A 17710-nucleotide genomic window follows, 5' to 3' on the forward strand; every position below is an offset into this window, starting at 1 on the left:
AGTGATGCAGGTACAGTGGCAAAAAGAACACAACCGCCTTCACATGTTCTTTCTTTCTAAGGAGATTTCCCTAAAAGGTCCTGAAGGCAGTCCCTCCTGGCTTATGGGACAGAACTGGGTCACAGAGCCCACATGGGAGGAAAGCAATGCAAATTAGAATCTCATTTTCCCAGTGTCACATGGGGGAAAGAAGGAGGCTGGGAACAGACATTGGGTTAGCTGAGTAAGTGTCTACCACACGTGGCACGCATGGAAGAACTGGCATTCTAATGCAAGCTGTTTGACTTCAAAGGCCACATCCTTTTTAGTACTGTATTCTACCTCTTGTTACAGAGATTTAAATTATTTTATAAAAATTTCATATATTCATAAAAAATCCAAATGAAGGTTTCTGTTGTCATTCTTATCTCTTTCAAAGAAAACCTGCTTTCTTTCTCTAGTGACCTATGATAAAGCTCGCATGTTATAAATAAACCATTATATCTTTATAAAATAGGGATATTAACTCTACTGAAAAGATGCTTTCTCTTTGATATAAAAATATGATTGATGTTATAAAGCAGGAACCATCAAATTGGCAACAGATTTCAGATATATTTAAATTGGAGAAGGGTAGATTATACACTTTTAAAAGATCCATTTTATATTTTTGATCATAAATTCATGTAACCTAGGTAACATGTTTCCACCACATCATTCAACCAAACATATCTTCAACACTTTCAAATTTCAAACCATAATCTTATTCTAAGAGATTTTTATGTTTTTTGAGGATTAGTGTTATATTTCAAATTATTTTAGTAACCCACTAATATTTATCAAGATGTGAATATATAGTAGGCTACAATATGTAAGTCAAAAATTTTAAAGATTAAATATTTACATATTAAATCAATTTCACTGTAGAAATAAATTCAGATTTAAGTTTTGTTCCAAATTTAAAATTACCACTCATTCAATTTTGCCAGCATTAAATGTATTTTTATTAAAGACAAAAAAAGTCTGTTTATCTAAAAATCAGTCACAAGAATAGTTATTAGTGCATAAGTGAACAACCCCTTCTTTTACTCTACAAAATCACCATAATTAACTATAGCTTTTATCAATAATGGGGTAGTGTCTCACTTAATACTTTATATTCTGTTTTATTAAATATCTTCTCCCAATTACTATATAAGAAAAGGGTGGGTTACAAATGTTGCGGTCATATCTGTCATCTAAAGATAAGACATTTATAAAAAGAACATTAAAGCACTATTATCTTCAAGGATGCTAAAAATTCCTCCATGAAAAGAAATAAAAAACCTTCAAGTATCTGACAGAAACAGTTTATACTGCAGATAGTTACAAAATACTCACTGACTGCTAAGCTCAGTTATTGATCTCAGAACTGTCTGACAAGCAGCACAAATTTGAGGCTGCATTCATTAGAAGTGCATTCAGCTGTGTGCAGCAGAAAACCAATAAAGAATGGCTTCACCATACACAAATGAAAGTTTATTGTTTCACACAGGAAGAAGTTGGGAAAAGGCGTGCAGGGGAGGGATGCCATCAGGGCGCAGTCCCACAGTCTGAATTGCGCTGGCTGTTATCCTCCTATTGGTTGTCTCATGGCCAAAAGATGGCTGCTCCACTGTACTGCCACATGATGGCGTCGTTTCAGGAAGGAAGAGAAGGAAGGTAGGGAGATGTGAAGTCTGGTCACTAGTCCTAGAGATGCCAGTGTGAAGTTACATAACATGTTTATAAAATCATTGAAACCACACGTTTACAAAACTGAAACCGTGTGAGGTCCAATGGCCTGCCCCAGTTAGTCAGCTTTAGGACAAGTTCTCTCAGTCTTTGGGCTGATGTCATTTCCACCATGGCCTCTGTTTTCTAGCAGCTGGGTAGGTTTCCTTCGGAATGCCAATAATGACAGCATCGGGGCCTGTCCATAGCATGAGGGAGACAGGCTGGGAAAGGGTTCGCATCTGCCTGAAAGAATCTTTATGGGATGGATACCAGGCCAGTGGGGCGTCCTCCTCTGTCATCTTGTACTTCTCAATATCCAAGTGTCCCAGTTCCTGGGCAAATCAAGGCCAGAGCATAAAGAAATCTTATGGAGAGAACAGTGGTGACAGTCATGATGACTGTGGCAATGAAGGTGGGGGTAGTTTTAGGGTGAGCAGAATGTGAGGTGAGGGATTGGTGTGGAAGAAAGAGAATCCACTTACTCAGAATGTGGAGGTTCTTGGCAGCTGTTTTCCTCAACTATGTAGACCACATCAAAGCACAGAGACACATGTAGAGGTCTTATTTGACATCCTACTACTATATAAATCGAAAATAAATGTATAATTATTTAAATTATATAGATGGTGTAGCACTTTAGCCACTACCAAGCTGATTTAGTAGTTCTGGTTTGACCGAGATGAGAAAGGACTGCCTTTTATCAAAATAACTGGGTCACGCAGCTCAATAGGATGACTATCAACTGAGAGTGGCACCATGTAGTCAGAATCCTACTTGGGAAAACTGCAACACGTCCTGCTATGTGGAATGGCAGATGGCCCCAGCATGCCTTCATGCTTGGTCAGATGTTATTAATCTATGACCAAAGGAGCAGGTGGCAAGCAGAGACTGCATGATTTCCTTCAAAAATCACCCAAGCTACAGAGAACTATGAATCTTCTCAACATGCTAGAATTTTCATAGTGCTTATTTTTAATAATTGTACTTTTTAAGCAAATGGAAAAATGGAACTGACATTTTATCTTCATTTCCCTGGTGTGAGTGAAAGACTGCATAGAATATGTGAGTGATTACTCACCGAAACACTCACTAGACAAAACTAATTCTAAAATAGGACATTAACTCCACATTTAAAGGAAAAAATTCATTAAACTTGAATAGTTTATTACCATGAAATGCATTTGATTATATTTGATAGCATGAATAAGAGTTTCCCCAATATAAAGCATTCAGCCAAATATTTTACAGATTAGGGTGCATTAGGAATGTAAATTTTCCTAAGCTGAAAACCATTTCTTTCCTGGTTCATTTCTGTGCAACCATAGGACCCCACCCTAGGATCTGATGGGTCAGTTTCTCTGTGAGTCATCCCAGAAGGAGGGTCTTAAAAGGCATCGTTGGACCATGTCAGTGTATTTCTGTAAAGCACTTAAAATACTAGCATCACAGATTAAAGCCTTAAATTTATCACCTACACTTATTAGAATGCAATGGTCAGATGCTATTCAGCATTATCCAAATAGCTCTCCATTCATATTATTATTTGCATTAGTGAAAGCCATTTAAAAATGAAATCCCATTTCAATTTATCTTTGTGTTTAGATTGTTTCTCTAGCCTAAGCAGGAGAAGAAAAACACACACACACACACACACACACACAAAAACTAATCCCTTTACAAATGAAAATTGCCTTCTTGTGTTCTCCACTAATTTAATCTAAATTGTTAACGCTGCAGAAGTGGGTTCAGAAGGAAAAAATCTCATGCCAAGGGCTAGAGGGGCAACAAGTTTATCTTATGTATGCATCTGGTGCCTTAATTCATGAAGACTCTGAAACTCTGGACTTAACTACTCAGAGCACAGAGCCAGCAGTGGGCCCTTTTATGCAATAAATTCTGCAGTGCCAAAGCAATAAGATATTAAGCTCAAACCAGTGAAGTGTCCAAGATAAATACAGAGCTGCAACAAAACCTTTCAGGATTGGAGAGGGGCAGCTGTTCAATATCATGGGAAACTGGCTGAGTGGATGTTTGGGAGGTTGGAGGAAGGGGGCATGGGAAGACAACACCCTCACTTTCCCCAGCTTACAAACGGATCACACAGCATTCAAAGGGCACAGCTCTGAACCCTAAGTGTGCAGTCTGCCTCTTCCTATGTGAACAATGACCAAAACCTGCTTATTTGTGTGTTCTGCAAAAATAAACACATGGCTATTACAAGTTTTAAATTTGGAGCAAACTCCTGAACGCTCTTAGGTGAGCCCCCGCCCCTGAGATCTGTTTCTCCACCTTATGTGTTAACAGGAAGCCCCCACATCGTGCGCTGGGCCACTTCCCTACCACCTAGTCAAGCAGCATGCTATTTGGGATTCAGAAACCAGATGCTGACAGGCATTTTAAACATTTTTAACCATCTTCGTTTGGTTAGGAATTAGTTCCTCACTGCTCTTTCTCTTTAAGTTTAGCCCATGACACAGACAGTTAAAGAACCTGATTTAACCACATGGTGGTAAAAAGACTTCACCGTAATTTGCTTTCTAATGCGAATGCAATTGAAGGAGGACACAGGAGATCACTGCTAATATTTTCCCCTGAATGAGGCATCCGAGGCAAGTTTGTTCCTGCCTGAATGTTTCTCTGCCCTTGCAAAACTCTTGTCAAAGTGAAGTTGTTCAACAGGTTCATGTTTAAGAGCCTTAGGAAGCTCCATCTTAGTCGCAAATACAGCATCTACTAAAAATAATTTATAGAGCCACACAAAGAGTGTGCATGAAGGTGAACAGTTCAAATGTCCCTGCCTCCTGTAGGCAAGATAAACAACTTATCACTGTGGTTGATTAATTCAGCAAAACTACTGAGCACTTGACTAACTCCGAAGCAGCTTGGTTATTAAATAAGGAGCTATTTGATGAGCTGTATCCACAAGGGTGGTTTTTCACCCCTTTTATTTGAGGAAGTCCACATTTATCCATGGATTCAGTACAATCAAGACTACACAGACAGGACATTGTCTAGCGTCATGCGTCACCTGGTCTATCTGTCATGGCAATCTTAAGCTACGGGTGACTTCAGCACAAAACACGGTGCTTGAGCAGACCCCAGACAAGTCTAATGCATTCAGCAAAACCAAACGTGTACACCTGACAACACGAGACTAGTGAGGTTGAAAATGTAACATGATTTGGCTGCTGGAAAGTTGAGGTTGTTAAAGCACTTGCCACTTTTTAGTTTTGTAATCTTGCATGAATTTTTAAGATCTCTGTTACACTTTCTTCATCTGTGAAAAGTGAACAACAATATCTCAAGAGATTGTCACCAGGACTAACTATGCTAACATGCATATTACAAACTATGGTATCTGACTCATAGACCCTGTTTTACAAACCTTGACTCTTTATTCTCACAAGGTAACCCTTCTTCCCTGTGGTGGGCTGAAAATATGGATCCTCCAAAAATACATCAACATCTTCATACCTAATATGTAAATATTACCTTATTTACTAAAAATATCCTTGAAATGTGACTAAGGATTTAGGGCAAGGAGATCATCCTAGATTACCTGAGTTCAAAATCTAATCACAGGTGTCTTGTGTGTATCCCCCTAAAACCCAGCCACCTAACTCCTGATAGGTGTATTAGGAGGTAGGCCTTTGGGAGGTAATTAGGTCATGAAGGTAAAGCCCTCCTTAAAGGAATTCATACCCATAGAAGAAGAAACACAAGAGAATTTTGCCACTGCCATTTGAAAATACATTGAGAAGACAATCATCTACAAATCACAAAGATGGTTGTCATCAGACATCAGATCTGCTCCAACTTTGATCTTGAACTTATCAACTCCAAAATTATAAGAAACAAATGTTGTCACTTAAACCATACAATGAATGGTCATTTGCTACACCAGCTGCAACTGATTAAGACAGGGCGGCAGAGGGAGAATACATGAACAGATCAGGAGGTGGCAATGATCATGAAGACAGAGATTAGAGGGATGCAACCACAAACTAAGATATGCAGTCAGCCACCAGAGACCAGAAGCAAGAGTGGGTTCTTCCCTAAAGCCTCTGGAAGGAGTATGGTCATACAGATACCCAGATTTTAGCCCAGAAAAGTTGATTTCAGATCTGGCTCTCCAGAACTCTGAGGGAATACTTTTCTACTATTTTAAGACACTATGCTTGTCATTGTTACAGAAGCCACAGGAAACTAGTACACTCCCTAACTTCATCAATGCTGCACATTAGAGTAACAGATTGTAATTATCCACTTTTCAAGACCAATTGTCCGTTGCTTTCAATGTGCATAAAGATGAGCATCTCCATGACAAGAGTCTCTGGTGATTATTGACGTCATAAATAAGAGTGTCAATTGTTAAATCAATAACAGGAGTCACTGTGCACTTACTCCCCAGGTAGAATCTCTGCCCTTAATGTGTTGTACTATGTGAATTAACAGTATAACTAGTACTCAAACAGTACTTTATATTTTGTGTTTCTGTGTGGGTGCAAACTGTTGAAATCTTTACTTAGTATATACTAAATTAATCTTCTGTATATAAAGATAATTGAAAATGAATCTTGATGTGAATGGGATGGGAGAGGGAGTCGGAGATGGGATGGTTGTGGGTGGGAGGGAGGTTATGGGGGGAAAAGCCACTATAATCCAAAAGTTGTACTTTGGAAATTTATATTTATTAGATAAAAGTTAAAATAAATAAAATAAATAAATAAAGATGAGCATCTCATCATGACATCTATGTCATGAAGTGAAGTGTTCAGTGGTTGCATAGAGGGAAGGCAGTGGGGTATACTATATGGCTGGATTCCAGTGGGAAGTCCTCTATTTGCTTGTTTCCAAACCCTTCATTACTGGGGTAGTACTGGCAATCCCCCAAAGCCCCTAGCTCTGAGGCAAGGACAACTGTTCTAATGGACAGAATGTATATTTTCTCTGAAATCAGTATTTTCATCATAATCAAAAAAAAGAATCCACTAAGGCAACTTTAAGGTAGAGCAGACGGTTTTTGGTGGCATGTGGACAATGAATTAAGTCTTATCATGCTTCTTCAACTCTCTTTCAAACCAACTGTCACCAAGGAGAAAGTCTAAATTGATCCTCCTTAGGCCTTTAACACTTCTTAGCCACTTGCTAATCTTCCATTATAAAAAACAAAAAGCTTATCTTCTACAGGCAACAGCAGTTGGTGACATTTTATGTCACCATTTTGTCTTCTTTTCATCCTTATATTGACTAAGATTACCTATTTGGGGTAAAGGTTTCTTATTTAACCATTTACTATAATCATACTAATTTGCCTGCTTAAACAGATGTATTGAAGTAAACATAGTGACTCAATCTAAACAAAAGTCTTAAGTAAATAACTCTACAAGTATGATACCAAAGGTAATCCTCAAATGCTTAACATTTGGGACATTCCACCCTAAGCAAAAAGGAATCTCTAGGAGATGCGTAAGACTGGATCCAACCCATACATTTTCTAGACCATACTCATCTATCATAATAAACACTTTAACCCCAGGCCTGTCAAGGTCCCAAAATACCTTCAGGTATTTACTGTAGATTCTGCCCAAGAACTCCAGAATGTTACTGAGGGCCTCTCCCGGCCTGGGAAGCACGCCAGGGCATTCACAGCATCCTGTTGAGGCAAGGCCTGGAACATCTGATTTGCACTGTCCACTCACTTCCTGAACCATCTCCATACCAGATAGTCAAGAAAGTCTTTGTCAAGGATACACACATACAATTCTTTCTCTCTCTCTCTCTCTCTCTCTCTCTACATATATACATACACACATGCACGCACACACACATATACTTTTTTTTTTCCTTAGAAAGAATGAAAGATCTTCTATCCATTAATTCATTACCTAATGCCCACAGCATCTAGGGCTCGACTGCACAGAAGCCAGGAGCCTGAAACTCCACCAGGAATCTCATGTTTGTGACAGGAATTTAACTATTTGATTCATCACTCGCTGCTTTTCAGTATGTATTAGCAGGAAATGGAATCAGAAGCAGAGTAGGTGAGACTTGAACCAGCACTTCAGTATGGGATGCTGGTGTCCCAAGATGGGGCTTAACTATGCGCGACAATGCCCACATCCACAATTCTTAAATTAAGCAACTGTCCCATACAGCCATGCTATTCCTTATCTTCCATAAATAGAAAGATAATCGACTCCAACATTAGCCAGAAGAATAAATTGTGTGGGGCTAAAAGGACTGTGTTCTGGTTTCTTTGACAAAAGAAAAAAATGCAGCTCTGTAATCTTAAAAAATTTGGATGTCAGGGGATTGTAGTAATTTCTCGCATAAAACATAAAACCAAAAATACTTACATACTGTTGGTTGGGTCATGTTTCACTCTGGTTAGTAGAAAACAATAATAACGTACCACACTGAGGATTTATTTCTTGCCCCTATGCTTGATGACAAAATGACATCCCACTACCTTTAGTTCACAGAAAAAGAAATTACTTTCAAGTCCTTTGGGTACTCATACTACAATCAGATGTGCTGGGAAAATGCTACTCTCTTACTTTATAACAGATTCAACTTCCATTCTAAACCTCACTCACTAAGTGGCAAGAGAAAAAAAAAAAAAACACAAAAAGTTAAATAGTATGATCCCATTCAAAACCTTCACTGAATCCTTAATTTAAATAAAAATCTCATTTTGATAAAGGCTGCCAGTCACATCTTCATTTTTCTCCAGTGCTTCCTTAGGTTGGCATTGTGTATACAAGGATCATCAAAATGTTCACGAAGAACTCTTATTACCTCCTTTTTGTTTTTTATAAGATGTATTCATTTGAGAGAAAGAGCAACAGAGAAAGAGAGGGAGAGATGGCAATAGCGAGGTCTTCAATTTGCTAGGTTACTCCCCAATGGATGCAACAGCTAGAGCTGAGCCTAACTGAAGCCAGAAGCTAGGAACTCCATTCAGGACTCCAATGCTGGTGGCAGGGGCCCAAGTGCTTGGACCATCTTCCATTTCCTTCCCAAGTGTATTACTGGGAGAGGGACTGGAAGCAGAGCAGTCAGGGCTCAAATTGGTACTCCAATATGCAGTACAGGCAGTCTGAGAAGTGGCTTAACCCATTGTACCCCAACAGCAGACCCTCTCAGTACTTTTTTTTCTTCTTTTTTCCCAAAGAAATCTTTTATTTAATGAGTACAAATTTCATAAGTATAACTTTAGGAATATAGTGATTCTTCCCACCATACCCACCCTCACCCTCACACCCCAACCCCCCAACCTCCACCTCCCTCTCCCATTCCCAGACCCATTCTCCATTAAGAAAAAAAAAAAAAGGCAAAACTATTGCTTGACAGTCAAGACAAGGGCTATTCAAGTCATTGCTTCTCAAAGTGTCAATTTCACTTTTACAGATTTCCTTTTAGGTGCTCTATTAGTTATCAAAGATCAGAGAGAACATATGGTATTTGGCTCTTTGGGACTGGCTTATTTCACTAAGTATGATGTTTTCCCGATTCATCCATTTTGTTGCAAATGATGAGATTGCATTTTTTACCTCTGTGTAGTATTCCATAGAGTACATATCCTATAATTTCTTTATCCAACCTCCTGTTGATGGGCATGTACGTTGATTCCATGTCTTAGCTACTGTAAATTGAGCTGCAATAAACATGGGAGTGCAGATAATTCTTTTATTTGCTGATTTCATTTCCCTTGGGTAATCTCCAGGAGTGGGATGGCTAGGTCATATGGTAGAACTATATTCAGATTTCTGCGGTATCTCCAAACTGACTTCCATAGTGGCTTTACCAGTTTGCATTCCCACCACAGTGGATTAGGGTACCTTTTCCCCCACATCCTTGCCAGCATTTCTTGTTTGTTGATTTCTGTGTGAAACCCATTCTAACTAGGGTGAGGTGAAACCTCACTGTGGTTTTGATTTGCATTTCCCTGATGGCTAGTGATTCTGATCAGTTTTTCATGTGTCTATTGGCCATATGGATTTCCTCTTTTGAAAAATGTCTATTGAGGTCTTTGGCCCATCTCTTAAGTGGGTTGTTTGTTTTGTTGTTGTGGAGTTTCTTGATCTCTTTGTAGATTCTTGTTATTAACCTTTATCATTTGCATTGTTTGCAAAAAATTTCTCCCATTCTGTCAGTTGCCTCATCACTTTTCTGTTTCATTTGCAGTACAGAAGCTTCTCAATTTGATGTAATCTCATTTGTTAATTTTAGCTTTGATCGCCTGAGCCTCTGATGTCTTTTCCAAGAAATCATTGCCTGTGCCAATGTTTTGTAGGGTTTCCCCAATGTTATCTGAGAATTTGATAGTATCAGGTTGAAGATTTAGGTCTTTAATTCATTTTGAATGGATTTGTATGTAAGGTGTAAGGTGGGGGTCCTGCTAAATACTTCTGCATGTGGAAACCCAGTTTTCCCAGCACCATTTGTTGAAGAGACTGTCCTTAATCCAGGGATTGGTTTTAGTTCCTTGGTCAAATATAAGTTGGTTGTAGATGCTTGGATTGGTCTCTGGTGTTTCTATTCTGTTCTATTGGTCTATCCATCTGTTTTTGTACCAGTACCAGGCTGTTTTGATTATAACTGATGTGTAGTATGTCTTGAAATCTGGTATTGTGATGCCTCTTGGCTTTGTTTTTGTTGTATAAGATGGCTTTAGCTATTTGAGGTCTCCTGTGATTCCATATGAATTTTAGCATCATTTTTTCTAGATCTGAGAAGAATGTCTTTGGTATTTTGATTGATATCACATTGAATCTGTAAATTGCTTTTGGAAGAATGGACATTTTGATGATATTGATTCTTCCAATCCCTGAACATGGAAGACTTTTTCATTATTTCTTTCTTTAATGTTTTGTAATTCTCATCATAGAGATCTTTGACATCCTTTGTTAAGTTTGTTCCAAGGTATTTGATTTTTTGTTGTAGCTATTGTGAATGGAATTGATCTTAGAAGTTCTTTCTTTCTCAGCTGTGGCATTGTCTATTATACAAAAGCTGTTGATTTTTATATCTTTTTATATATATAAAGTATATATATAACAACTTTTTCTATATATAAAAGTATTGATTTTATATCTTGCTACTTTACCAAACTCTATGATTAGTTCCAATAATCTCTTAGTGGAGTCTTTTGGATTCCCTATATATAGAATCATGTTATCTGCAAATAGGGATAATTTGACTTCCTCTTTCCCAATTTGAATCCCTTTGATTTTTTTTCTTGCCTAATGGCTCTGGCTAAAATTTCCAGTATTATATTGAATAGCAAAGGTGAGAGTTGACTTCCTTGTCTAGTTCTGGATCTCAGTAGGAATGCTTTCAGTTTTTCCCCATTCAAAGGGATGCTGGCCATGGGTTTGCTATAAATTGCCTTGAATATGTTGAGTAATGTTCCTTCTATACCCAACTTGCTTAGAGTTTTCATCATGAAAGGGTATTGTATTTTATTAAATGCTTTCTCTGCATCTATTGAGATAATCATATGGTTTTTGTTCTTCAGTTTGTTAATGTGATGCATCACATTGATTGATTTGTGAATGTTGAACCATATTTGCATACCAGGGATAAATCTCACTTAGTCTGGGTGAATGATCTTCCTGATGTGTTGTTGGATTCGATTGGACAGAATTTTTTTGAGGATTTTTGCATGTATGTTGATCAGGGTAATTGGTCTACAGTTCTCTTTCTCTGTTCTGTCTTTTCCAAGTTTAAGAATTAAGGTGATGCTGGCTTCATAGAAAGAATTTGAGAGGATTCCCTCCATTTGAACTGTTTTGAACAACTTGAGAAGAATTGGAGTTAGTTCTTCTTTAAATGTCTGGTAGAATTCAGCAGTGAAGCCGTCCAGTTCTGGGCTTTTCTTTGTTGGGAGGGCCTTTATTACTGATTCAATTTCCATCTTGGTTATTGATCTGTTTATGTCCTCATGGCTCAATTCAGCAGGTTGTATGTATACAGGAATCTATCTGTTTCTTCTAGGTCTCCCAGTTTGTTGGCATACAGCACTTTGTAGTCATTTGTTATGATTCTTTTTATTTCTGTGATGTCTGTTGTTACATTCCCTTTTTAATCTCTAATTTTATTGATTTGGGTCTTCTCTTTCCTTTTTTTTTGGTTAATTGGGCCAATGGTGTGTCAATTTTATTTATTTTTTCAGAAAACCAGCTCTTCATTTAGCTGATTGTTTGCATTGTTTTCTTTGGATTCAATTTTGTTTATTTCTTCTCTAATTTTAATTATTTCATTTGTCCTACTAGTTTGGGGTTTGGTTTGTTGTTGCTTTTCTATATCCTTGAGATGCATTGATAGCTCACTTATTTGGTGCCTTTCCAATTCCTTGATGAAGGCAGCAATTGCTATAAACTTTCTTCTTAACACTGCTATTCCTGTATCCCATAAGTTTTGATATGTTGTATTGTCATCTCCATTTATTTCCAGAAATTTTTTTATTTCTCTTTTGATCTTCTATGACCCACTGTTCATTCAAGAGCATGTTGTTCAGTCTCCAAAGAAGATCCATGGTATGATTTCCATTTTTTTTAAATTTGCTGAGACTTGTTTTATGGTCTAGCACGTGGTCAATCCTAGAGAAGGTTCCATGTACTGGTAAGAAGAATGTGTGTTCTGCAACTGTAGGATTAAAAAGTTCTGTAGATATCCATTAGGTCCATTTGAGCTATAGTGTCGATTAACTCTGTTCTTTCCTTGCTGCTTTTCTGTCTGGTTGAACTGTCCATTGCTGAAAGGAGGGTATTGAAATCCCCCATTATTATTGTATTTGAGTCTATGTCTCCCTTTAGATCCTTAACATTTCCTTTAAACATCCAAGTGCCCTAAATTAGGTGCATATAAGTTTATAATAGTTAAATCTTCCTGTTTAATTGACCCATTAATCATTATACTGTGTTCTTCTTTGTCTCTTTGAACAGTTTTTGTGCTGAAGTCTATTTTGTCTGCTATTAGGATGGCTACACCAGCACTTTTGGTTTCTGTTAGCACAGAATATCTTTTTCTATCCTTTCACTTTCAGTCTGCATACATCTTTGTTGGTGAGATGTATTTCTTATAGGCAGCAAACATAAGGGTTTCATTTTTCAATCCATTCAGCCAGTCTGTGTCTTTTAACTGGAGAGTTAAGGCCAATTTACATTCAAGGTGACTATTGATTAGTAATGACTTTTCCCTGCAACTTTTCTCTAAATATTCCTATTTTTTACTTTGGATTTCCTTTGTACTTTTCCTAGGAGATTTCCTTCCTCTACCTTCTTCCATAGTGATGGCCATATTTCTGTGTTTCTGTGTGCAGCACATCTTTAAGCATCTACTGCATGGCTGGATGGGAGGTGACAAATTCTTTCAGTTTCTGTTTGGTATGGAAGGTCTTTAATTCACCTTCATTCATAAATGAGAGCTTTGTAGAGTATAGTATTCTGGGTTGGCAGTTTGTTTTCTCTTAAGACTTAGAATATATCTTGCCATCCTCAACTAGCCTGTAGGGTTTCTGATGAAAAGTCTCCTGTGAGTCTAACTGGAGATTCCCTGAAAGTAATCCGGCATTTCTGTGATGCACATTTTAAAATATTTTCTTTATGTTTTACTGTGGAGACTTTGATTACAATGTGTTATGGTGAAGATATTTTCTGGTCATGTATATTAAGGGTTCTATGTACTTCCTACACTTAGATGTCCCATTCTTTCTCCAAATTATGGAAATTTTCTGTTATTATTTCACTAAAAAGAACTTCTATTCCTTTCTCTGTTTCCACACCTTCAGGAGCTACTACTGGACAGAATAGTCAAGAACTTCTCTGCCTCTTCACTCAATCTGGGTTCCACAGTCCTCTCTAGCTAACTTCTCCAGGTGCTATGAGCATCCTAAGTTCTGGCCCAATCAACTTTTCCTGTGGACCTTGGTTGTAGGACCACTTCACTCTTAACATGGCCATACCCCAGAATCTGACACCAAATTTGTCTTGTTTTCAGATCAGCTCTTACTATCTGTGATCTTGGGAAAGCTATGTAATATCTCTTTGATGGGGTTTCTTCTACAAAACAGAGAGAGGGTTAATAATAATACTGTCTACCTCAGAACTGCTGTGAGGATTAGTTAATATAGGCAAATACTGGAATATGAATCTGGCACTTAGCAACACTATGTAAGTGTTTATTAGAACTGTTGTTATGTTGTACTAGGAAGGTGTCTAGTCTGAGAGCCAGTTTACTTCCACACCTCCCACAGGAGCGTCTGAGAATGTCTGGGTTCTATTTAGATCACACATGAGTCAAAGGAATCCCAGAAATACAAACTCAGCTCTTCTTCTCAAGCTACGTCATACAGTTTCTCATGTGGGACTCACTACAGGTTAGTAGGAGACCAGACTAGGAGGAAGTTCTCTCATAGAATCCCAAAATGAATGAAGGGAAAACTACCCACACCATTCTGTTCATGTTGCATGATCACCATGCACAGGCCAAGCCAGAGAAAGGAGAGTGGGCTTGCTGACCCTAGTGCCTGTCTTTCACTAGTCCTACTCTTCCTCTTCCCACAGGCCTTTCAAGGCTGACTTTCTTCCCATCTGCCTTACTTCATGTCATATTTTCCTCTGCCAAACCACAGCTTTGTTGGCTATGCCACAACAATGGACAGAGTAGAGGAGAACTTAAAAGGAAGAGCCCTAAATCAGGAAATTTTCAGAATGACTATACTTATTACACTAGTTTATAATGCAAAAGACAACAAAAGCAATTTTCAAGCATTTAGTGATGGAAGGAAAGAAGTAAATCCAACTTTTCTAGGTTGGGAACTGGCATTCAGGGAAGTAACAGAAAAGCAGCATTTTTAATTTCAGGAAATAATTTCTTTTTTAAAAAATTATTTATTTTATTTGAAAGGCAGAGTTATAGAGAGAGGGGGTGAAACAGAGAGATAGGGATAGAGACAGAGACAAAGACAGACAGAGAGAGAGAGAGAGAGAGAGAGATCTTCCATCCATTGGTTCACTCCACAGTGGCTGCAACAGCCAGGACTGAGCCAGGCCTCAGCCAGGAGCCTGGAGCTCCATTTGGGTCTCCCACATTGGGCAGAGACCCAAGCACTTGGGCTGTCCTCCACTGATTTCCCAGACACATTAGCAAGAGGCTGGAATTGAAGTGGAGCAACTGGGTATTGAACCACTGCCCATATGGGATGCTGTCATTGTAAGCAACAGCTTAACTCATTAAGATGCAGCTCCAGTCCCAGAAATTTCTCTCTTTCTTTCTTTCTTTCTTTCTTTCTTTCTTTCTTTCTTTCTTTCTTTCTTTCTTCCTTCCTTCCTTCCTTCCTTCCTTCCTTCCTTCCTTCCTTCCTTCCTTTCTTCCTTTCTTCCTTTCTTCCTTTCTTCCTTTCTTCCTTTCTTCCCTTCTTCCTTTCTTCCTTTCTTCCCTTCTTCCCTTCTTCCCTTCTTCCTTTCAATTTATTTATTTATCTTTGGGTAGAGTTACAGAGAGCGAGAAACAGAGAGAGAGAGGTCTTCCATCTGCTAGTTCACTCCCCAAATGGCCACAACAGCCAAAACTGGGCCAATCCAAAGCCAGGAGCCAGGAGCTTGTTCCTGGCCTCCCATGTAAGTGCAGGGGCCCCAGCACTTGGGACATCTTCTGCTTTTTTCTCAGGCCACAAGCAAAGAGCTGAATCAGAAGAGGAGCAGCCAGGATATGATCTGGTGCCTATATGGGATGCTCACTCCATAGGCGGAGGCTTATCCTACTAAGCCACAGCACCAGCCCTGAAAAATCATTTCTTAAACAGAAAGCTCCCCAGTGAAACTGGGGCAGGGGAGATGGTATTTTAATTAGAAATAAAATACTCATTCTAGGCAACTAACTACAACCAAAGCTTCCCGGGAAATTTGGCTCTCAGATGGGTCCTTCAAAACTACAATGAACAAATCAGGAAACAGCACCTTCATGAGAAACAGACTTGAGTAAGATCTGCTTACATTTTATATAGGAGATGCTAGTTTCTAGAATTCATGATTAATAAATATTTTAAATGATAAAAAAAATAAGCCTCAAAACAGAGAATTGCTTGGCTTCTTGCAGAGGCTTCTGGTTATCTGTCAAGGTGGGTGTCAGACACATACAAGTTCAAGACCTTCCTATTCAAAACTGCCAATACCATGAAGCAAAGTCTGCTGTTCTGAAACAAGGGCAGAGGCTTAGGATGTTCTCAGGTGGCTCCACTAAAATACAAAATAAGTACAATTGGAAATATAGACATCTCCAGCCATTGCAGCCATCTGGGGAGTGAACCAGCAGATGGAAGACCTCTCTCTACCTCTCTCTCTCTCTCTCTCTCTGCCTGCAACTCTGCCTTTCAAATAAAATAAATAAATCTTTAAAAAAAAAACCTGCAGCATCTTTTAACAACCAGACATCACTGGTGATGGCTCCAGGGATACTTATCTCTGCAATTAATGCAGGCACAAGTACATTGGTTTGGATTTTAGGTGCTCTGCCTGCATTGCACACACAGGTAGAAAACTCAAACATTGTTCAGAGTTGTCGCTCCCCGTCTTCGTGGAGGAACGACACAGGACCCTGCGCTGTTCTTTTGTCTGCTCGGCCCTCCCCGGGTTTGCTGCTGGTTCTTCCCGGGTTGGCTACCGACCCTTCCACCTCCGTGGAAGGGCGGTTCCCCCTGGCCACTTTCCCCACTTCCGCAGGGGAGCGGCACACCGCCGGCCGGCTCTCTCGGGGGCTGCACAGGTGTTCCTTCAGATAGATGTTCCCCTTAGATGTTCCTGGTGCATGCCGTCTCTCTCCTCCTTTATAGTCCTCCACCGCCAATCCTAACTCGGCTGCCCACACGCCGAGTACGCTGCTCTCCAATCAGGAGCAAGTCCTACAGTTTATTGGCTGAACTGGAGGCAGCTGTGTAGAAGCTGTTTTCTCCTCTCCCAGCGCCATATTGTGGGAGAGCAGATGCATAGAATAAGTCTTAATTCCAGTAACTTAGTCTAGTACGAGTTGCTCCCCACAAGAGTCAGAAAGAAAAGTTTAGTGACTGATTGTGCTGTCCATCTCTGTCCATGAGATCACGCATTAGCTGCAATTTCATGAAAATGGCAGGCCTTACTCATTAAAATTTTGGTGCTTTTTAAATGCAAATGGTTCATAATAGTGTAACAGAAAAAAAAAAGCCTGGAGGCATGAAGAAAATTAACCCTGAATTTCTAACAGTGTAACTCAATAAAAAATAGTATTCCTTGCCCAAATGCACAAGATCCAAAAGGTGGCTTGACTATATGCAATAATTAGCATAGAATTGGGAAGTAACATAGTCATAGATTTTTGGAGCTACAATATTTGCAATCTTTCTCCCAGCTCTCTCCCCCATACACATTTTACAGATGAGACAATTGAGTCCAGGAAAAATGAAATTCCTTTTTCTCAGTTACATATTGAAAGATTACAACTGAAAGTCAACTCCCCTTTCAAGGCACAAGGAAAAGACAAAGGGAATTCTAGTGGAAAAAACAGATTTGAATGAAGACTTTCATTATATAAGATGAAAGATTACTATCATAGATATATAAAGAACTCGCTACTAATTAATTTAAAAAAATTAAGCAGTCCAATGAGAAAGCAGAGACAGAACACTAATAGGCAATTTTAAAAGAATTCATAGAAATTCCAATAAATTTTCAATCTTAATAGAAAGGAAAAATGCAATTTGAGATTTTAAAAGTTAATGTTTGTGGCCGGCGCCACGGCTCAATAGGCTAATCCTCCACCTAGCAGTGCTGGCGCACCGGATTCTTTCCCGGTTGCCCCTCTTCCAGGCCAGCTCTCTGCTGTGGCCCGGGAAGGCAGTGGAGGATGGCCCATGTGCTTGGGCCCTGCACCCTCATGAGAGACCAGGAGAAGCACCTGGCTCCTGCCTTCAGTTCAGTGCGGTGCATTGGAGGGT

The sequence above is a fragment of the Oryctolagus cuniculus genome, chromosome 4 (assembly GCF_964237555.1).
Source record: "Oryctolagus cuniculus chromosome 4, mOryCun1.1, whole genome shotgun sequence".
Taxonomy (NCBI): Eukaryota; Metazoa; Chordata; class Mammalia; order Lagomorpha; family Leporidae; genus Oryctolagus; species Oryctolagus cuniculus.